The following is a 24,280-nucleotide window of genomic DNA, read 5'->3' on the forward strand; positions in this document are numbered from 1 at the left end:
GTTGCTATGTCCAACACTGGTACCCAAAATGCTATTTATAGCAGTGTTATTTTTAGCATTTCTTGTTGTCATTTTCAACATAATGTTTATAGGTACTTTTCTCTCCCTCTTTCTTGACTGTAGCATTATTTTTTCCTTTTCCTTTAAACTTCTCATTTCCCTTGACTCTAGATTTCGAAGGTTTCTTGCTAGTCCCTTGAGGAACATTCTTGCCTCTTGATTCCAAATGATTTTCCCAAACACATACTTCATCTAGATTGGTGGGATTAAACATAAGTATAGTATGTCTCAAATGACTATGCAATCCACCTATGTATTTAAGGAGAGTGTCTTGTGAAGACAAATCAACACCCAAAATTAAAGCTCTTCTTCTAAATTATTGTGTAACGTTGAACACTCTAACCTTTAAATTGTCTAAAATATTGCCAATCCATAATTTCTTTTTTCATATAAGATAATTGATAAAATTCCCTTCTTAATGCGGTGATAAAATCATTCCTAGAAGGGATCATTTTACCACTTTTTTTCAAATCTTCTTGAGTTCTGGCATCCCACCAGATGAGGGCTACACTTTCCAAACAAAGAGATGCAAGTTGGATCTTTGTAACATCATCCTTAATATTTTGAATCCCGCAATAGACTTCAATTTTACGAACCCAATTATCCAAGTTTTCAACATTTACTTCCCCATTGTACATAGGAAATTCAAAATTGACATCAAGCTTAAGCAAAGGAGACTTAACATTTCCTTTTGGAGATATAGGATAATTCCTAGGTGTTGAAGGAGATGGAGAAGGAGTTGAGGATGGAGGTGAAGGTGGAGGTGAAGGAGGAGGTGAAGGGAATAAAGGCTTACTCCCATCACCACCATTACATTTTTGTTGATTTGAACTCTCTCCTTGCAACCTTGTTGTCCTCTCATTGTACAACACTTACATCATCTCAGACATATCATAGAAAGCCTTTCTGAAATCTCTCTCATTCACATACATCAACTGTTGTCTTTCTTCATGAGTGGTGGATTTTTTGGATTTTATGACCTCCATGAACCAATTTGAGTGTTTGGTTCTGTTGTGGTCACCAACAACCCCCCTCTTTGTTTGATATTAGCAATAGCATCAAGCAAAGGGGGACCCTTAACAAAAATTCCCAAAAATGTTTTTATCAAAAAAAAAATTGTATTTAACTCCCTAAAAGCTATATCGCATCGCAAAGAGAGAGTGAATCGTTTTCCTATGCGTGTAAATAAGCTGCAAAGAAGCGATGCAAAATTCATCGCATCGCATATTTTGAGAGCGCCCTTAAAAGAAAACAAAAAGGAATCGCCGACAGCCGATATGCGACGTCGCATATTGCAACGTCGCAAAAGCAGCACACAATGAGCAAATGAAAATTGCGATATTGCGATTTGCGATCTGCGATCCTACAAACTGCGATTTTGCGATTTGCGATCTGCGACGAATGAGACTATTAATTGCTACGATGCGAATCGCAGAAACCACTCATCGCAAAGTTTCTTCGACATGATCTGTGAACCCAAAATTGAGCGCGCACCTTAAGGAAAATTAATGATTGCACGCCTGAGTATCCAAAGATGATCGTGTTGCGTTTTTCGAAGAGTCAAGTCATTCTGAGTGTCATGATTATGCATTCATTAGAACTTAAAGCTTTCATGTCAATCTTTTCGTCAATTCTCTTTTCCTTTGCGTGAACTGCAAGGCAGCAAATAATATAAATCTATATGCAGGAAACATCCAAGGAAAAGGGGAAAGCGCCAATACTAGAAGAACAGAGAGGAGATGCCTTCGCAGATAAATGCCGCATGCAGCAGGGCCACGGATTCCAGAGTATCACTCAACAGGCACTGATGAAAATAGACTATCCAAGACTCAGAGTCAAAGGCGCACAAAAGCAGCATGTTTGCAAAAGATCCTGAAGCTCAGATTGGATAAAGCAAAAAGAAAAACGCTAAAAAGGGATGATGCTTCAGAAAAGCCTGGAACAAAGAACGGAAGAAATTTTCAATACATAAGATTGTTCAGGCAATGAAATCCCTAACTCATTGAGTCATTCGCACGGCCGGAAACCGAAATAGCAACAGCACAATCAGTTTGAAATAAATCTGGGTTATACTAAGTATACACACAGCAAAAACACCCAGCCAGAGGAAGATTTTCAAAAATATCTTCTAGTTTGTCAGAAAGAGGTGCCAGCTTTTGTTATTTCTACTTTTATCGCTCAAGCAAAAGGAAAAGACAACCAGGCGAACCTTGCATTGCTTACAACACTAAGGAGCAGATACAGAAACAGTTAGAAATTAGATTCAATTTTTAGAAATAAATTTGTTTTAGTAAAAGGGCGGTCATTTGAAGCCATTTCCTAAATTTGTGTAATTAAGATTAGTTAGTTAGTAGTATTTAACCCTTCTCATGGCATTTGGAGAGGGGTCCGGAAATTTGTCAAAAAACGTGTCCTCAGAACATGCACTTTTGCACCCTCGGAGGGGGTTTTTGATGAATGGATGGATCGAGATTTATTTATGTTTACATTTTAATGTCTGCTACTGATGTTGCACTTATGTACTCTTAGTAGATGTTAGAAGTAAGTAGAGATAAATCATTATTGCTTGAAGTTTGTGAGTGAAATCAGTCATAAATGGTACTTTTATCTCTTGATTAATTTCTGCTCATATTCTTAGAGTGATATACAGCTGAGTTGTTTATATGTTAATGTATGAATGTGTGGGTTACCATTTGGCACTTTTGTACGGTGGAGTCATTTGTTTGTGCTTGACATATGAATAACTGATTATGCGATATGTTGTTCACAACTGTTCTGCCTAACTTCTTATGCAGAATGGTTTATCTTAATTGATTTATATTCTTATGATAGCTGAATGATCTTTATTACCAGTTGTTGTATGAAATCTTTTTAGATCGCATAATGAAAGAATCTTACCCCGTGTTAGTATAGATTAGATGTGTTGTTTTTGTTAGATTACAGTAACATAGAGTCAGTTTAGAGTCTAGAATTAAATTAGCTTAAAATTACCTTTAGATTAGCATCGTCAAAATCTACACTCACACACACATCTTTTAGATTGGGAAGCTAGTCCCATTATCCCCAGTCGGACCCGCTACACCAAACGGGCAAGGAGCCGCCAACCAGGTTCCCGACCGGGTGGGTATCCCCCTTGTTGTTGACCCGATTTCGGGGCCCTCAACATATTTGGCGCTAGAAGGAGGGCACGAACTATGAATGGCAACTAAGTCAAAATCTAAATATCATTCTGAGAATAAATCACCCTCATCAACTCCTCTGACTTCTCCAGTACGGTTAAACCCGGATTTAGAAGTCGCTCGAGTATCCACTGCTGCTACCTACTCTAATATATCAGACCAACTCATTATTGAACCCCCTGAAATTCAAACTTTGATTCGTAAACTCCAGGGATTCCCTATTTTTTCTCATAGGTCTGATAAATCTAACAGCAACGTGACTTCGCAGTACAATCCTGCTCATCCTCTGACCAGATTGAAGAGTGAAAAATTTGGTATTCAACCAGGTGAACTCCCTCTCCCTACTAGGAAAAGAGCAAGGAAAGCACCACCAGAGTCTGACCGAGAGACTTTTTCATCTACTTCGTCCATTTCAACACCCTCACCGCGACGTCAACCACCCACATCCTCATCCCAAATCGCTCATCCATCTTCCACAACACTTCCTCTTCAATCATCAAAGATCATAATACCTTCATATTCTCAGCATCAGGGATCGTCTTCTGCACTCTCATTAACTAGCGGCTCAACGATGGCCCAGTCTCCATGGAACAATCCTGGGGCGGTTTTAATGCCTCCGCCCCTGAGCCCAATACCGGCCCATCCTGAGAAGTGGCTACCTAAATTCAATCCAGAAACAGGCATGCTAGCTGAAGATCATATCAATAATTTCATGCTTTCTGTTAATCTCAACGGAGTTACTAACGAAGATGCTGTCGTCCGACTTTTTCCTTACACAATGCAAGGAACAGCCGGGTCATGGTACTTTTCGTTACCTTCCGGATCCATCACAAGTTGGGACATTTTTCAAAATCAATTCCTCACCAAGTTTGGCGATGACAGATCAACAGCGACATTGATCAATGACCTATCTAATCTTAAAGCTGAGGCTAGAGAACCCATTAAAGATTTCAATTTACGGTTCAATAAGATCCTCAACAAAATTCCCGCTGCTTCTCAACCCAGCGAGGAAGTAAGATGTGAATGGTACATCATGGCCTTACCATCAAACTTGGCTATCTTCGTAGATAGGGCAAACGAGAAGACCTTAGTTGAAAACTTAACTGAGGCATTAGCAGTAGAAAAACGCGTAGTTGCCCTAGAAAAGAGATCTGCAATAGAAGAACGCAAATCTAAGAAGATCTCTTTCAAAGAAGACACCAAGAAGAAGCAAACGAAGGATCCTTTCGATATGGAAGGATTACAAAAGGTGTTAAAGGCCATGTCCAATGAGATGATTGATATAAGAAAACAAGTAGCAGAAACTTCTTCAAAAAAGCCCTACAGATCTTTTAAAAGAAACCTTCCCATGGAGGTGAAACCACCCAATGCTGTCTCAAACGTCGAATCTGAAGAAGAAGAAGAAGAAGAGAATACCACTGAAGGGAAGACCGATGATGAAGAAGTTGTGGAACTACAAGGAATGTGGGATTTCATCCTCCCACAAGAAGAGGATCAAGAAGCATTTCCAGTTAGCACACGAAACAAAAATCAACTTGATCCTCCCCAAACTACCCCTAAATAGAAGGGCGCAATCCCTACAACAAAAGATAAGGTCGCAACAAAGAAAACAACTGCTAGAGTGATCCAATTTAGCCCAGTCTAATCAGATCAAGCACCTCCATCAAGAACACTGATAGTGTCGGATGAAATGAAGTATAACATTATTGATGACATGAAAAAGACTAGGGCTAATATCACTCTTTATGAATTGAGCAAATTGAAACATCAACATAAAATAATGATGAAAGAATTACATGCCGTGCCTACTACATCTTTATGTTGGGTCCCTATAATACTAGTGATTACCCCATTACTATTGTATTTATACCCCCTATTTATATTGTTGTGCCCCTATTACCCCCATATTGTTATTTTTGTGCCCCATAGAATCCCTCTATTGTTATTTTTGTGGCTTTATATTATTATTGTTAGCTCGGCTGGATTATATTGTGACTCTGTTGTGGTCATCAACAACCCCCCCCCTCTTTGCTTGATATTAGTAATAACGTCGAGCAAAGGGGGGACCCTGAACAAAAATCCTAAAAAAGTATTTTGTTAAATTTTTGTATTTTTCTCCCTAAGGCTTAAATCGCATCGCAAAGAAAGGTCGAAGCATTACTTAGAGTACGAAAAGTAAAAATGCGAAAATGCGACGCGAAGTTCATCGCGTCGCATGCACCTCAAACACACTCTAAAAAGGGGACCTCCAAGAAGTGCCGATCGCCGATATGCGACATCGCACATCGCAAACGTCACGCTATGGCACCATGAACCATTGAATAAAATCTGCGATCTGCGACCTGCGATCTGCGATCTGAGATATCTGCGATGACTGCGATATCACTAAACTGCGATCTGCGATCCGAAAAGACTCATCACACGATAAACCCAAGGCCAAGCGCGCGCCTTAAAAGAAATTAATGACCGCATGCTTGAGTATCAAGAAATGATTGCATCGCATTTATCGAAGAGTCAAGTCATGATTCATGTCAGGATTACGCATTCATTAGAATTTAATGCTTTTTACGTCAATCTTTTCATTTCCCTTCTTCTTTGCGTAGACTGCAAGACACGCAACTGATATAAATCTATATGCAAGAAACATCTGAGAGAAAGGGGAAAGCGCCAATTAAATAGCAGAGAGAAGATGCCTCTGCAAACGAATGCCGCATACAACAGGACCGCGGATTCCAGACTATCAAACAACTGGCACTGATGAAATTAGACTATCCAGGACTCAGAGTCAAAGGCGCACAAAAGCAGCATGTTCACAAAATATCTTGAAGCTCAGACTGGGTAAAGTAAAAAGAGAAACGCAAGAGAAGGAGGACGCTCCAGAAAAGCCTGGAACAAAGAGTGGAAACAATTCTCGAAACAGGGGATTGTCCATACAGCGCGACTCCTAACCCACTCAGTCATTCGCACGACCGGAAACCAAAACAGCAACAGCAAAATCAGTTCGAGAAGAACCTAGGTTGTGCTAAGTGTACACGCGGCGAATACACCCAGCTAGAGAAAGGTTTTCGAAAATATCTTCTGGTCTGTCAGAAGGAGGTTCCAGCTCTTGTAATTTCCACTTTTATCTCCCGAGTAAAAGAAGAAGGCAGCCAGCCGACTCTTCCCAAGAAAGCGTTGCGCAGTTGACAGCACTAAAGAGAATATACAGAAACGGTCAGAAATTAGATTTAAAGTTTTAGAAATAAATTTGCTTTTTGTGTAGGGCGGTCATTTGAAGCCAATTCCCTAGATTCGTGTAATTAATATCAATTAGCTAGTAGTATTTAACCCTTCTCATGGCATTTGGAGAAGGGTCCGGAAATCTGTCAAAAAACTTATCCTCAGAACATGCACTTCTGCACCCTCAGAGGAGGTTTTTGATGAATGGATGGATCGAGATTTATTTATGTTTGCATTTTAATGTCTGTTATTGATGTTGCACTTCTGTACTCTTAACAGATATTAGAACAAGTAGAAGTAAATCATTATTGCTTGAAGTTTATTAGTGAAATCAGTCATTAATGGTACTTTTATCTCTTGACTAAGTTCTGCTAGTATCCCCAAAGTGATATACAGCTGAGTTCTTTATATGTTAATGTATGAATGTCTGTATTACCATTTGGCACTTCTGTACGGTGGAGTCATATATTTATGCTTGACATATAGAAAACTGATTATGCGATATGTTGTTCACAACTACTCTGCCTAACTTCTTATGCAAAATGGTTTATCTTTATCGATTTATATTCTGATAACAGTTGAATGATCTTTATTACCAGCTGTTGTTAGAAATCTTTCTAGATCAGATAACAAAAGAGAACACCCCGGGTTAGCGTAGATTAGATGTATTGTTTTCTCTTCATTAGATCACATTAGTATAGAAGTAGTTTAGCTGTTAGAATTGAGACTAGTTCAGAGAAACCTTTTAGATTAATATCATCAAAACTCTACACACACACGCACACCCTTCACATTGGGAAACTGGTCCCATTATCCCCAGTCGGACCTGCTACTCCAAACGGGCAAGGAGCCGCCAACCAGGTTCCGGACCGGGTGGGTATCCCCCTTGTTGTTGACCCGACCTCGGGCCACCCAACATTTCTGGCGCTAGAAGGAGGGCACGAGCTATGAATGGCACATAATTCAAAATCCAAACACCATTCTGAGAGAAAATCACCCTCACCAACTTCCCCGACTTCTCCAGTACGACTAAACTCAGAACTAGAAGTCGCTCGGACATCCACTGCTGCTATACACCCCGACACATCAGACCGTCCTATTATCGATCCCTCTGAAGTTCAAACTTTGATCCGTAAACTCCAGGGATTCTCTATCTTCACCCACAAGTCTGATAAATCTAAAGGCAGCTTGACTTCGCAATACAACCCTGCTCATCCCCCGACCCGATTAAAGAGTGAAAAGTTTGGCATCCAGCCAACTGAAACCCCTCTCCCTACTAGGAAAAGAGCAAGGAAAGCACTTCTAGAGTCTGACAGAGAGACTCTTTCATCCACTTCGTCCATCTCAACTCCCTCTCCACGAAGTCTACCACCCACGTCGTCACCTCAAAACACTCATCCATCTCCTACAACCCTTCCTCCGCAATCGTCGAAGGTCGCAACATCTCCATCTTCTCAACATCAAAGATCATCTTCTGCACTTTTGTTAACTAGTCACTCAGCGATGGCCCAATCTCCATGGAACAATCCTGGGGCGGTTTTAATGCCTCCACCCCTAAGTCCAATACCTGCCCATCCTGAGAAATGGCTGCCGAAATTCAATCCGGAAACAAGAATGCTAGCTGAAGAACATATCAATAATTTCATGCTTTCTGTTAATCTCAACGGGGTTACCAACGAAGATGTCGTGGTCTGACTTTTCCCCTATACAATGCAAGGGACAGCCGGGTCATGGTACTTTTCGCTGCCCTCCGGATCTATCACCAGCTGGGACATTTTTCAAAATCAATTTCTCACCAAATTCGGCGATGATAGATCGACAGCGACGCTAATCAACGATTTATCCAATCTCAAAGCTGAGGCTAGAGAACCCATTAAAGATTTTAACTTGCGGTTCAACAAGACCCTCAACAAAATCCCTGCTACTTCTCAACCCAGCGAGGAAGTAAGATGCGAATGGTACATCACGGCCTTACCTTCAAACTTGGCCATCTTCGTAGATAGGGCAAGCAAGACAACCTTAGTCGAAAATTTGGCTGAGGCGTTGGCAGTTTAAAGACGCGTAGTAGCTCTAGAAAAGAGATCTACAATCGAAAAATGTAAATCTAAGAAAATCTCTTTCAAAGAAGACACCAAGAAGAAGCAAACGAAAGATCCTTTCGACATGGAAGGATTACAAAAGGTATTAAAAGCCATGTCCAATGAGATGATTGATATAAGGAAACAAGTAGCAAAATCGTCCCCAAGAAAGCCTTTTAGGAGTTTTAAGAGAAATCCTCCTATGGAGACGAAGCCACCCAACGTGGTCTCAAACGTGGAATCTGAAGAAGAAGAAGAAGAAGAGAGCACCATCGAAACGCAGACCGACAATGAAGAAGTGGTGGAACTGCAAGGAATGTGGGATTTCATCCTCCCACAAGAGGAGGATCAAGAAGCACTTCTGGTCAGCACACGAAGCAGAAATCAACTTGATCCTCCCCAGAATATCCCAAAACAGAAGGGCGCAAGCCATGCAGCAAAAGAAAGGGTCGCACCAAAGAAAACAACTGTTAAAGCGACCTCTTTTAGCCCAGTCCAATCAGAGCAAACGCCTCCATCAAAGACACTAATAGTGTCGGATGAAATGGAGTATAACATCATCGATGACATGAAAAATACTAGGGCTAATATCACCCTGTACGAGTTGAGCAAATTGAAACACCAACAGAAAATCATGATGAAAGAGTTACATGCCGTACCTACTATGCCTTTACCTACAGTCGTAGCTTCCCATAATATAGGAAGACCCCCAATCAACACGATCAATAAAATCGATCCAAATGACATCGCTTTGATTGGAGGGAGATCTAGATCTCATACTCCTCCTTTCCTCCTCACTTATGAAATCTTTAACAGAAACGTGCACAACTGCTTGGTTGATTCTGGTGCTTCAACCAATATTCTACCCAAGTCAATATGTGCCAAACTCAACATTCAACCGCAAAAATCCGCAGTGCGCATAGTTCAACTTGATCGATCACAAGTCGAAGTGATAGGCGAACTGAATCAAGTGACCATAAGACTGTCGTCTAACCCCAAGGTATGCCAAGTTATCGACATCCTAGTGGCTGACATCCCTGAATTTTATGGCCTGATTCTTAGCAGGGACTGGTCCGAGAAACTCCACGGATACTTTTCAACCGACTGGTCGCACATGTGGTTACCCTTCAACGGGAAACCAAATCAAATAAAGGTTGAACGAGAATTGCACCAAAAATACATAGTGACGGATTTGGAAGGAGAGAACGAAGCCATAGCATACAATAGCAGCATCATAGGCAACTACTCGGTAGACTCTTTCCTCGGAAATTTCAATGCTCACATATCACCATATTTAGAAAATTCAGTTTTGTCCCAAGTAGAAAAATTTTCCCAGGCTGATGATTCAAAATGTGTTAGTTTCTTAGATAACCCTGTAAATACTTGTTTATTTTGGAAATTATATTTTGATGGCTCTAAATCCAATGAGGGAGCGGGAGCAGGATGCGTTTTGATTAGCCCGGACGGAAATAAGACCATGCTCACATGCAGACTGGAGTTCGATTGCACGAACAACACAGCGGAATACGAAGCCTTGGTGCAAGGCCTATACAAAGCAATCGGCTGTAACGTCAAATATCTTCAAGTCTTTGCAGATTCCGAGATCGTCGTCAAACAAGTACGTAACACCATACACTGCATGTCTAGTCATTTAAAGCACTATCAGTCTTTAGTACAAGATCTCACTGCACATTTTACAGCATTCAATATTTCGTCAATCCCGAGACTTCAAAACGCAAGCGCAGACCTGTTAGCTAACGTAGCCTCCAGACTCATTCCCTCAGAAGACTTTAGTCCAGATAGGTTTTCGATAGAATTGATTTTTAAACCGTCCATCCCTGACAACATCACTAACTGGAGAGTATTCAACGACGACCCAGACATCGTAAGTTTCCTCACCTCCGAAGGATCCTACTCAAACCAAATAATCGACGAAGACTGTCATGACCACCAGATACAACAAAATAGCACTGATAATGCTATACCCAAATCGGTGGTCAAACTAGAAGACTTATACGACTTGAAAAGTCGGTTCAAAAGGTCAGCTAAAGCCAAACTTTACAGTTCAACTCTGAACTATGAATCAATGAACCTAGGAACCGATGAGAAGCCGCAAAACGTTAATTTAGGCCAAGGCCTGGCTCCTAAAGAAAAATCAGCATATATCTGTCTTCTACGACAGTATAAAAACGTCTTCGCCTGGAATTACGATGAGTTGAAAACCTACAACACTTCTATCATTCAACACACTATCCCCATGATTGACAACGAGAAACCTGTCGAGCAGAAGCTCAGGAAAATCCACCCCAACTTGGAAAGTCAGATAAAGACTGAGCTGAATAAATTGTTGAGAGCCAGAATAATCTTCCCGGTCAGACATTCCAAATGGGTATCTAATATGGTACCCGTTAGGAAGAAAAACGGAGATATTAGAATCTGCATCGACTTCCGGAACCTCAACAAAGCCTGTCAGAAAGACAATTTTCCCCTCCCACCGATGGAGCAAATATTACAGGCAGTCGCAGGCTCAGAGTTAATGTCTTTCCTGGACGGATTTTCAGGATATAACCAAGTGTTGGTACACCCAGATGATCAGTTAAAAACCACCTTCCGAACTAAATGGGGTACCTACGCGTATTGGAAAATGCCGTTCGGTCTGATCAACGTCGGCGCTACTTTTCAAAGAGCTATGGACATCGCGTTTAAAGGTTTAGTCAACAAATCGGTAATGATTTACCTGGATGATATAACCGTGTACTCCAAGAACCGAAATGACCACCTCAAAGATTTGAAGCAAATCTTTCAGAGATGTTTAAGATATGGGATCTCGCTTAACCCGAAGAAATCTTTTTTCGTGTTGAGTGAAGGAAAATTGCTAGGATTCATAGTGTCCAAATCTGGCATTCACATTGAACCGGACAGAATCAAAGAAATTTCCGAGATATCCATGCCCCATAACAAAACGACCATGCAATCTTTCCTAGGACAGATCAATTTTGTCAAAAGATTTGTCCCAGATTTTTCACGTATTATTTCTCCTTTACAAAAAATGATAAAAAAGAATTCAAACTTTAAATGGGGTCTAGACGAACACGAAGCGTTTAATTTAATCAAACAAGCCATCATCAACGCTCCATCTCTAGCAACCCCAAACTTTTCAGAGCCTTTTGTCTTATACACGTTTGCCTCAAAGAATTCTTATGCTGCAATCTTGACTCAAGTGAATCAAGAAAAGGTAGAGGCTCCGATCGCATTCTTTAGCTCAAACTTACAAGGTACTGAGCTGAAATATTCAGATGTAGAGAAATAGGCATATGCCATTTTTAAAGCGATCAAATATTTCAGACCATTCTTGCTAAAAGCCCATACCAAGGTCATAGTACCGTTCCCAGCGGTAAGAAATCTCTTGATACAGAAGGATGTGGGCGAAAAGAGAGCGAATTGGATCACCGCCTTGCAAGAATACGACTTGGAGATCAAGCCGGCACACATCGTTCGGGGCCAAGGCTTCTGCAAGATGTTAGCTGGAGCATCGCAAATCCCCGAAGAATCGTTTGAAGAGGTACACGCGTATGAGGTAAGCCTAAACGACGCAGAATCATTATATCCTGACATCATTTATTTTCTAAAGAACGGGCATGCTCCATTTCACCTGGATCACATCAAGAAGAGAGCCCTGAGATTAAAAGCCAAACAATACCAACTCGTGAATGATGTCCTGTTTAAAATAAATTATGATTCTGTGCTTCTTAGATGTCTTGAGAAAACTGAAGCCGAAAAGGTTTTGCAAGAACTCCACGATGGACCAGCAGGTGGACACTATGCTGGAGAAGCCACCGCGCACAAAATCTTACGTGCAGGATACTACTGGCCCACGATGTTCAAAGACTCGTACAATCACGTAAGAAAATGCCAAGTCTGCCAGACTGCTGCGGGAAAACAAAAGAAGTCATCCATGCCACTGCAGCTGGTTAACATCGAACAGCCGTTCAGCCAATGGGGCTTGGACATAATAGGTGAGATCGTTCCTCACTCCTCTAAACAACATAGGTATATCCTCACGGCAACTGACTATTTTACTAAATGGGTAGAGGCAGTTCCTCTCAAGACAGCTAATTCTGAAAATATTATTGAATTCATAGATCAGTTTATCATTACTAGGTTTGGATTGCCAACGGCCTTAATATTCGATAATGCTTCATATTTTTCTGGAAACACCATGACTGAGTTCGCGCTCAAAAGAGGGTTCAAACTGAAGTATTCTGCCAACTACTATCCGCAAGGTAATGGGTTGGTTGAATCAACGAACAAGAACCTAATCAGGATTATCAAAAAGACAGTCGACCAAAGCCAAAAGAATTGGCATAAAGCGCTAGTAAATGCCCTATGGGCAGACAGAATTACAAAGAAAGCCTCTATCGGCACTTCTCCCTTTAACTTAGTTTATGGGAGAGAAGCAGTCCTTCCTACTCACTTAGTCATTCCATCCTTGTCTTTAGTAAAATATATTGATGAAGTATCCACTTCTCCCCTACAACTAAGGCAAATGGAAATAATTAAGCTAGAAGAACAACGAGAACAGACCAAGAAAACCCATGCTCACCACCAAGCGCTGATAAAATCCTCTTTTGATTCGAACATAATGACTAGAAAAAACTTTCAGATGGGAGATTTAGTTTTGAAGTGGGATAAGGCACATGAAGAAAAGGGCAAGCATACGAAATTCCAGAAGCTATGGCTTGGTCCTTTTCTGATTGTAGAGGTCATAGGCCCGTCGACTTTTGTGTTGCAGGACTTGATAGGCAGAAGAGATTCTCTGCCTGTAAATGGACAAATCCTCAAGATGTATTTTCCATAGAAGGTTATCCTTCTAATTTTTGTAGGATAATTTTAGTTTTATTTTAGTTTTATTTTTTCATAAATAAGGTTGGTTGTGAGTGATCATAAATTGTATTTATGAAGAATATACCATTTCTCTATCAGATTTTGATTTCACTTGTATAAATAGTAAAACTTTTCGAAAAATCTGATTTTTATTATTAACAGATAGAGTTAACTTTAGCCTGAATATGATGTTGGTTTCAACTTCACAAAGAAATCTGGGATGAAAGTAACTTTTGGCAAAAATTGTTTTATGCCAACGCAATGAAAAGTATCATCATTAGCAAAATAAATATTCTCTGCAAAACTATTGTTCTTAAACTCTATTATTGTCATCCAGAGCTTTCTTAAGGAAAAACAATGACTTCCTCCCTGTTAAGGAAAATCGCAGCATCCAGAGAAACAATCCAAGAAAACACTATATCTCAAAGAATAAGAGGTCTCATCACGAGCCGGCTTATCATGATCACAGATATTATAACTTGTTGACTTTGCCACTACTGTCTATCAAAACAGGGCAACGACTCAAGATTGTTGCAATCAAAAGACAAGGGGTCTCATCACGAGCCAGCTTGTTCAGCAAAACTGTAAATCAAGTGAATGACTGTGTCATAATTTGGCCACCAAACCAAGACATTGTTCTTTAGAGAATATAAAAAATAAAATCAAAAAAAAAAAAAGTGTCAAAAGGATTTTTCTTTGGAATGTTGTAGATAACCTCAAGCAGGAAAAAGGATCATTGTTGGATAATATGGTAACCCTGTCGAGGCTATGGATGCTTGCGGGCAGCAGAGGCTCTACCTACGACAAATGAGCATACTTTACAAAGCCAGTACGCAGAGAAGACCTTATTTCGTCTTTGAAGGGACTAAGTAATGTCTAGGTGTGAATGCAAGAAATAACCCAGAGGAAGCAAACAATCAGAATGAAATAAAAAGTTGTGACGAAACATCATTGACAGGATAAGGGGTAATACTCTATCCGTCCATAACAAAATTTAGACATAAGAAAATTTTTCTGTTTTGGAAGTGAAAATGCAATAGAACAAGCAGAGATAACTGGTTCTTCACAGTGAATCGCCATTGTTGTGGTCACCAACAACCCCCCCCTCTTTGCTTGATATTAGTAATAACGTCGAGCAAAGGGGGGACCCTGAACAAAAATCCCAAAAAAGTATTTTGTTAAAATTTTGTATTTTTCTCCCTAAGGCTTAAATCGCATCGCAAAGAAAGGTCGAAGCATTACTTAGAGCACGAAAAGTAAAAATGCGAAAATGCGACGCGAAGTTCATCGCGTCGCATGCACCTCAAACACGCTCTAAAAAGGGGACCTCCAAGAAGCGCCGATCGCCGATATGCGACATCGCACATCGCAAACGTCACGCTATGGCACCATGAACCATTGAATAAAATCTGCGATCTGCGACCTGCGATCTGAGATATCTGCGATGACTGCGATATCACTAAACTGCGATCTGCGATCCGAAAAGACTCATCACACGATAAACCCAAGGCCAAGCGCGCGCCTTAAAAGAAATTAATGACCGCATGCTTGAGTATCAAAAAATTATTGCATCGCATTTATCAAAGAGTCAAGTCATGATTCATGTCAGGATTACGCATTCATTAGAATTTAACGCTTTTTATGTCAATCTTTTCATTTCCCTTCTTCTTTGCGTAGACTGCAAGACACGCAACTGATATAAATCTATATGCAGGAAACATCTGAGAGAAAGGGGAAAGCGCCAATTAAATAGCAGAGAGAAGATGCCTCCGCAAACGAATGCCGCATACAGCAGGACCGTGGATTCCAGACTATCAGACAACCGGCACTGATGAAATTAGACTATCCAGGACTCAGAGTCAAAGGCGCACAAAAGCAGCGTGTTCACAAAAGATCTTGAAGCTCAGACTGGGTAAAGCAAAAAGAGAAATGCAAGAGAAGGAGGACGCTCCAGAAAAGCCTGGAACAAAGAGTGGAAACAATTCTCAAAAAAGGGGATTGTCCATACAGCGCGACTCCTAACCCACTCAGTCATTCGCACGACCGGAAACCAAAACAGCAACAGCAAAATCAGTTCGAGAAGAACCTGGGTTGTGCTAAGTGTACACGCGGCGAATACACCCAGCTAGAGAAAGGTTTTCGAAAATATCTTCTGGTCTGTCAGAAGGAGGTGCCAGCTCTTGTCATTTCCACTTTTATCTCCCGAGTAAAAGAAGAAGGCAGCCAGCCGACTCTTCCCAGGAAAGCGTTGCGCAGTTGACAGCACTAAAGAGAATATACAGAAACGGTCAGAAATTAGATTTAAAGTTTTAGAAATAAATTTGCTTTTAGTGAAGGGCGGTCATTTGAAGCCAATTCCCTAGATTCGTGTAATTAATATCAATTAGCTAGTAGTATTTAACCCTTCTCATGGCATTTGGAGAAGGGTCCGAAAATCTGTCAAAAAACTTATCCTCAGAACATGCACTTCTGCACCCTCAGAGGAGGATTTTGATGAATGGATGGATCGAGATTTATTTATGTTTGCATTTTAATGTCTGTTACTGATGTTGCACTTCTGTACTCTTAACAGATATTAGAACAAGTAGAAGTAAATCATTATTGCTTGAAGTTTATTAGTGAAATCAGTCATAAATGGTACTTTATCTCTCGACTAAGTTCTGCTAGTATCCCCAAAGTGATATACAGCTGAGTTCTTTATATGTTATTGTATGAATGTCTGTATTACCATTTGGCACTTCTGTACGGTGGAGTAATATATTTATGCTTGACATATAGAAAACTCATTATGCGATATGTTGTTCACAACTACTCTGCCTAACTTCTTATGCAGAATGGTTTATCTTTATCGATTTATATTCTGATAACAGTTGAATGATCTTTATTACCGGCTGTTGTTAGAAATCTTTCTAGATCGCATAACAAAAGAGAACACCCCGGGTTAGCGTAGATTAGATGTATTGTTTTCTCTTCATTAGATCACATTAGTATAGAAGTAGTTTAGCTGTTAGAATTAAGACTAGTTCAGAGAAACCTTTTAGATTAATATCATCAAAACTCTACACACACATGCACACCCTTCACATTGGGAAACTGGTCCCATTATCCCCAGTCGGACCCGCTACTCCAAACGGGCAAGGAGCCGCCAACCAGGTTCCGGACCGGGTGGGTATCCCCCTTGTTGTTGACCCGACCTCGAGCCACTCAACAGACTCCTTAGACTCCTATATATAGAAAGGAGGTTTTGTCATTTGTGCTATCACCCAGGTTGTTCCCTATGACTCCCAAGGGAATACGGCCGGGGTAACCACTAACCAAGCTTTGGATTATAGGTCCTAGCCTACCTATAATCAGAGAGGGCTCTCTCTTTGACTGTTTAAATTTGTTCTTAAGAATCTTAGGCTAGATATGAGGTGAGGGTTTGTTTTAAGAGTTTTAGTTGAATGATGTCTTTCAGTACTTAAGGTGATATCTTCAGATAGTCTTAGACCATTGGGCAATGGAGTCTGTAGCTGTAGGTTGTTTGCATTTGTTGAGTGTGATTATTGAAACAACAGGGCCATTTAAATATTTCATGAGACAATTTTGAATTTGTAATGATGAAGTGTGTTTAACCAGTGGAAGGAAATTAAGAAATTTCCACTAAGTTGATGATGTGAGAAAGAGATGTATTGACCAGGAGCAGGTTTGAATTCCTGAACAATAATCACTGTGAAAGGTATAGTTTGGAAATGCAGCAATTAAGAATTACACTCTTATAACTATAACTGAGGAAAACATACATAACAGCTTAGATTGAGTTCAGGGTATTCTATGAATAAATCCTGATACTATTCTTTTTCTTTACCATTAAACTTGTGAAACATAAACATGAATGGATTATGAAGAGAATAATAAATATATCGAAACATGTTAAAGAAAAACTTATTGTTCCATGAAATACGCAGGAATCCTGTAGCATTCAACAATCACACCAAAACGCATCAGACAACACAGAACTTTGGAAATTCCATCAGCTTTGTATTAAAACTCTGAACATTTACAACATAATATCTCCTGAAGAGAAAATCAACAACCCCTGCAAGCTTATGCGAGGGGGAATATATACAATCGGTTTCACAAAATATCTGAACCGCTGAGTCACTTGATAAATAAATACGCTCACCAACTTTACAAAATAGCAGATAAAGAAGTTATTACTGCTCTAAATACAAAATGAATGCTCTTCAATGCTGTCAGAATTCTTTTTGACCTTTGGAGGCCACTGAGTCGGTTGAGCGTTCTGTATTAATGCTGAATGATGTGTCTTTATGCATTGTCATGCTGTAGCTTTCTCGGCCCTGTTATCTGCAGCTGTCAGTGTTGCTTTAGTGGCCGAATCTTCTTACTGAGTTGGCTCAGTCCACTCTTCTCTAGTCATAGTGTATGAATCACACTTTCTGATCCTGATGACTTATGTTTTTTGATGAAAAACCTGCTGAAAGCATTTTGTTTACAGTAACAACTGTATCATTTTGGTCCACCATTCCTGTGTAGGCAGTTGATTGATCCAGGTGGATATTGGTGGCCACCTGCCAAGTCCACCTGGACCCCCACCATTGTCTTTCTCAGCATTTTCAGTTTCCTTAATTGTAGCACAACTTACTATTTTTAGCAGTTTTTTCGGGTCCTGAACTTCCAGAGCCGTTTTGAGGCCCTAAACGACGTTTTTTGGGAAATCTACCCCAGCAATTTTTTTGATAAAAATCGTCTTTTCCGTCGTAGTCCTCGGAGAGATCTTTCCAACGGGCTATCATGCACGTCAAACGGAGATAGTATGACCAATTCGCGACCCCGGGAAGTTGATGTACCAACTTACCCAAAAACGGGGCCCACAATTTGGCGTTTCATCTTCTAGGGTTAGGTTTTGGAATGTGAAGGGTTTTCTATTGTTTCTCAACAATAAATAGGCCTCCGAGCCTCATTGTAAGACAGTTCAGAGGCATGTAGCCATCACATCTCTTCTCAGAGATAAGCTACCATCGCCCTAGCTAGTTTATTTCCATTTCTGTTGTAAGCATATTTGAGTATTTTCCATTAATGAAATGAAGTATTATTTCCGCTGCATCTTTGTGTATATGGTTATCTCTGTAATTTGTTGCGTTCCTGTTTAAATCCGGATCAGTGGTATCAGAGCGGTCTGCTTTTTCTCTGTTTTTCTTTGCATGTCCCCAACAAGGTCGGGATATAAGGAGTTAGGGCTTGAACTGGTTGAACCTTTGCAAGACCAGCCTCGCAAATCCCGACGGCCTCCCATGGCGGACGAGAAGAAAGACGAGGGGGCAGGAGATCCCATCAAAATCTTGCTCGAAGAAGCCCTCGAGCGACAACGGAACGCGATGATGGACAGTTTTGCCCAGATCCTTCAGCGGCTACCGAGAAGCAACGCATCGGCTTCCAGCAGCTACTCTGGAAACGCCACACCCTTTAAGGTACAAGTTAATTTTGAAATCCCCATATTCGAAGGTCAGATAGACGCAGATGCCGTAGATAAATGGTTAAATCGGCTGGAGGGTTATTTTTCTGTTCATGAATTTTCGAGTCGGGAAAAGATTGTTTTTGCTCTCCTCAAAGCAGCCCCCCACGTCAAGGACTGGAGGGAAACCTACTGCGAGCAGAAGGATGAAAGTACTGGCTCACTATTTTCAGCCGCACCCACCTGGGATTCGTTCCGGGATGCTATCAAGGAGCAGTACTACCCTGTCGGGAGCTATGAGGATGAATACATAAAGTGGACCACGCTGCGACAGGGAAGGGACCAAGACGTGCCGGAGTTCACCAATCTTTTCCATACCCTTCGCACAAAGTTGGGTATCAAGGATTCGGAGCAACATTTGATACTCAAATACCGTGGCTGCCTGCACAAGTACATCCAGGAAGAAATACAATTCCTAAACATCCCCTCGCTCGGCGCAGCATACCGGTATGCCGTCAAGGTCGAGCAGAAGTTTAAACAAAAGAAGCGAGACTTTGGATCTGCGAATCCAAAGCAGGGGAAAGGTGCCCCTAAACCACAGAACAAAGGACAAATCCAAGGCGGGACGGCCCAAGACAACCAGCCGAAGCTGCAAGCAAAGAACAGCGCCGCGAAGCCGAGAAAGGACACTGGAAAATGGTGCGAGTTCCATAAGAGCTCCACTCACAACACAAGTGAGTGTCGGGCCAAGCAGTCACTGGTGGCTGAGCTAAAGGTTTCAGAATCAGATGCATGTTCCGACACGGAGTCAGAACCCGATAAGGGGTATGAAAAAGGGAAGCAGATCATTGATGCGGACCCCAGCGCCACTGTTGCTACCGCAAAGATCCAGAAAAATGAACCCGAAGATCCAGAGGAGGAGGAGCGTCTCTTCCACTCCCAGATGTGGGTAAAGGGCTCCCCGATACAGTTCATTGTTGATAGCGGGAGTCAAAAGAACCTCATTTCGGCAGAGGTCGTGAAGCGGTTGGGCTTACCGACCACATCACATCCACAACCATACACCATTGGGTGGCTTCACCAAGGACGAGATCTTCGCGTGAGCCAGCAGTGTCGCCTTCCATACAACATCAAGCCCTTCACGGATGAGGTATTGTGTGACATTGCTCCCCTTGAAGTTTGTGATGTATTACTAGGACAACCATACTTGTGGAAGCGACATGCTGTGTATGAATCGAGGCCCGTGCAGTTATTATTACATTGGGAAATAAGTTGTTCAGGATACCAGAGGTAGCACCACCTGCCGCCCTCTCTTTGATTACTGCAAAACAATGCAGTAAGATCATTTCCAAAACCAGGAAATTTGTTTTCCTGATGATACGCCCTCAAGGAAAGAAGAAGATAGTGGCCGCGGCCTCCAAATGGGGCCCCTCTGCACGACAACTACAGATGGACAAGATTGTGGAGGAGTACGAGGACATCTTCACCTCCCCGGCAGGGGTTCCTCTGCACTGTCAAGTCAAGCACTCCATCGATCTGACCCCAGGTGCACCGCTACCCAATGGACCAATTTATCGGTGCTCCGTTCTGGAGAACGATGAAATCAAGAGGCAGATTCAGGAGCTCCTGCAGAAAGGTCACATCCGTCCGAGTTCATCGCCCTGTGGGAGCCCGATCGTGTTGGTACAGAAGAAGGATGGGACGTGGAGACTCTGTATTGACTATCGGGCGCTGAACAAGATCACTGTCCGTAATAGGTACCCGATCCCACGGATTGATGACCTCCTAGACCAACTAAAGGGGGCGAAATATTTCAGCAAGATCGATCTGAAGTCAGGATATCACCAGGTACCAATCGAACCCTCAGATGTGTGGAAGACTGCCTTCAAATCCAAGGAGGGCCTCTTCGAATGGTTGGTCATGCCTTTCGGATTGACGAATGCTCCTGCAACCTTTATGAGGCTAATGGATGACATCTTGCGGCCATTCACCAACTCCTTTGTAGTAGTATACTTGGATGACATTCTGATCTTCAGCCAGAGTTGGGAAGAGCACCTCTACCACATCCGACAGGTTCTCCAAACACTGCGGCAACACAAGCTATGTGCCAATTTGGAGAAATGCACTTTTGGCATGATCGAGGTTCAGTATCTGGGATACATCATTGATGAACAGGGGGTGCATGTCGATCCAGCCAAGGTCCAAGTCATTCGGGATTGGCCCTCTCCAACCACTCTAACAGAGCTCCGCAGCTTTCTAGGTCTTGCCAACTTCTACCGCAGGTTTGTGTTGGGGTTTTCTCATATTTCTTGGCCCTTGAGTCAAGTCACCAAGGGCAGGGCGAAAGCAAAATTCTTTGGTCTGAATCTCAACAGAAGGCATTCAGGGAGTTGAAGGATCGCCTCTGTACGGCACCAGTGCTCGCGTTACCATATTTACAACAACCATTTGAGGTCGAGACAGATGCCTCTGACTATGCTATTGGGGCAGTCCTTACTCAACATGGACATCCAGTGGCATATCACAGTGAAACACTTTCAGACACAGTCCGGAAGTACCCCACTTATGATAAAGAGATGTATTCCATTGTACAGGCCTGCCGACAATGGAAGCATTACATTTTGGGGAAGGAAACGGTCATCCACACAGACCACCGACCTCTGCAGTTCATACAGACCCAAGGGAAATTGCAAAATGATCGCCATCAGAAGTGGTCTACATACCTGCAACAGTTTCACTTGAATATCAAGTACAAAAAGGGCAGCACCAATAATGTTGCAGATTGCCTCAGTCGACCACCGATCATGGCGCTAACCACCGTGCTCAACTCCTGCGGGCACGAGACTTCTGATTGGCCACTTCTCTACAAAAGCGACCCAGAATTCGGCCACACATACCAGACACTCTTGGAGGGTCGGCAGGTTGCAGATTTTCACCTCCAGGATGCCCTATTATGCCACCTCGGTCACCTTTGTGTTCCTTCAAGCGAGCGTGCCAAGATGATTTGGGAAGCACACTACAGTCGGGCTGCTGGGCATTTCGGGGTCGAGAAAACAGTGGCAGTACTACAAAATTATTTCTATTGGCCGAATCTTCGACAGGATGTTGGGAAGTACATCCGATCATGTACTGCCTGTGCCATTGCCAAACCGACCATTAAGAAGCAAGGCCTCTACACCCCGTTGCCTACCCCTAGTCGACCTTGGAATCCATCTCCATGGATTACATGTCAGGCCTTCCTTCCACTAAGCATGGAAATGACTGTGTTTTTGTGGTCGTCGACAGGTTCTCAAAGATGGCCATTATGATGGCCTGCAAGAAGAATATCACAGCAGAAGCCACTGCTAAACTCTTCTTTGAACGAGTGTGGGTGCACTTTGGGATCCCACAGTCTATCATCTCAGATTGGGACAGTCGGTTTCTCAGCACATTTTGGTCCAGTCTCTGGTCAATGATGGACACCAAACTCACAAAGTCCACAGCCTTCCATCCTCAAACTGATGGCCAGACAGAGGTTGTCAATAGGATGATTGTGCACATTCTGCGCATGTATAACTCAAAGCATCCACGCACATGGGACGAGAGCCTCCCCTATGTTCAGCATAGCTACAACCGAGCTCTTCACAGCTCCACTGGCCATAGCCCTTTTCAGGTGGGTTTGGGATTCCAGCCACTATGCCCCATTGATGTGGCCATGCCACTTGCAGCTACTCACATGAATTCAGCTCATGTCCAGTCCGAAACAGATAAGGCCACCAGCTTCATTGAGCGCATCCAACATATTCGCCAGCAGGTCCATGAAATTCTTGAGAAATCAAATGCCAAGTACAAGCAGCGACATGATCAACATCGGGTGCCACACAAGTTTCAGGTGGGCGACAAAGTCTGGTTGCATTTGCAAAAGGAACGCCTTACTGGAGCCTATCGGAAATTGAGACCACTCCGATATGGTCCTTACACCATTACTAAGGCTATGGGAGACAATGCATTTGAGCTCAGCATTCCCCCATTCCTTGGCCTGCACCCAGTGTTCAATGTGGACCGCCTTCGGCCATACTTTCCACCATTGCTAGACACATCCGACATTGCAGAACAGCTCAAACCCACAGAATTAAATCCAGATTGCATGGAACAAGCTACAACTGATCGGATCATGGACACACAGATCAAGAACACTCGCCAACAGAATATCCAACTGTATCGAGTTGTCAAAGCAGGCCAACTCCTTCAGCAGGGCAAGTGGCTCACCAGGGAACAAGTTCAGCAGAAGTTTCCTCAACTCATGGAGGATCTCAACGCAATGGGGACCATTGCTTCCTAAGGGGGGAGGAATGATCCAGGTGGATATTGGTGGCCACCTGCCAAGTCCACCTGGAGCCCCACCATTGTCTTTCCCAGCATTTTCAGTTTCCTTAATTGTAGCACAACTTACTATTTTTAGCAGTTTTTCGGGTCCTGAACTTCCGGAGCCGTTTTGAGGCCCTAAACGACGTTTTTTGGGAAATCTACCCCAGCGATTTTTTTGATAAAAATCGTCTTTTCCGTCGTAGTCCTCGGAGAGATCTTTCCAACGGGCTATCATGCACGTCAAACGGAGATAGTATGACCAATTCGCGACCCCGGGAAGTTGATGTACCAACTTACCCAAAAACGGGGCCCACAATTTGGCGTTTCATCTTCTAGGGTTAGGTTTTGGAATGTGAAGGGTTTTCTATTGTTTCTCAACAATAAATAGGCCTCCGAGCCTCATTGTAAGACAGTTCAGAGGCATGTAGCCATCACATCTCTTCTCAGAGATAAGCTACCATCGCCCTAGCTAGTTTATTTCCATTTCTGTTGTAAGCATATTTGAGTATTTTCCATTAATGAAATGAAGTATTATTTCCGCTGCATCTTTGTGTATATGGTTATCTCTGTAATTTGTTGCGTTCCTGTTTAAATCCGGATCATTGATGCTCAAAATTGCATCTAAGGTTTTCATATGCCTCTGTATATTTGTAGAAGTTAGGAGGCACTTCAAACAAATGTTTGATCTCATTCATAATAAAAAATAAGTTCTCTACTCTGTCATAGAGACTTTGCCCAGATGCTGGTCCTGTTTCTTCTGAAGTACTTGCTCCTGCAGTGATCTCGTTAGTGGCAAATGTATTCACCCTTTTGGCATAATTTTCATGTGATAATAGCCTCCCTGCGCTGTTCAACAAGCCAGGAAGGCCTCTGCTCTGTAATGCTGCAAACTTATCCATGAATCTGTTTACTTTCGTTTGCATGTCCTGGCTTCTTCTATCCAGTGTTTGTACCAGGCTTCTCAATGTAAGGACCCTCTTTATCAGCAGGACGGTTTCAGTTCTATTGGGGATCCCAATTGCTGCCAGCTGAGGACCTGTGCGGTTCTTGAGCACGTT

The sequence above is a fragment of the Pinus tabuliformis genome, chromosome 1_2 (assembly GCF_031772625.1).
Source record: "Pinus tabuliformis cultivar Carrire ecotype Pingquan chromosome 1_2, CPIR1, whole genome shotgun sequence".
Taxonomy (NCBI): Eukaryota; Viridiplantae; Streptophyta; class Pinopsida; order Pinales; family Pinaceae; genus Pinus; species Pinus tabuliformis.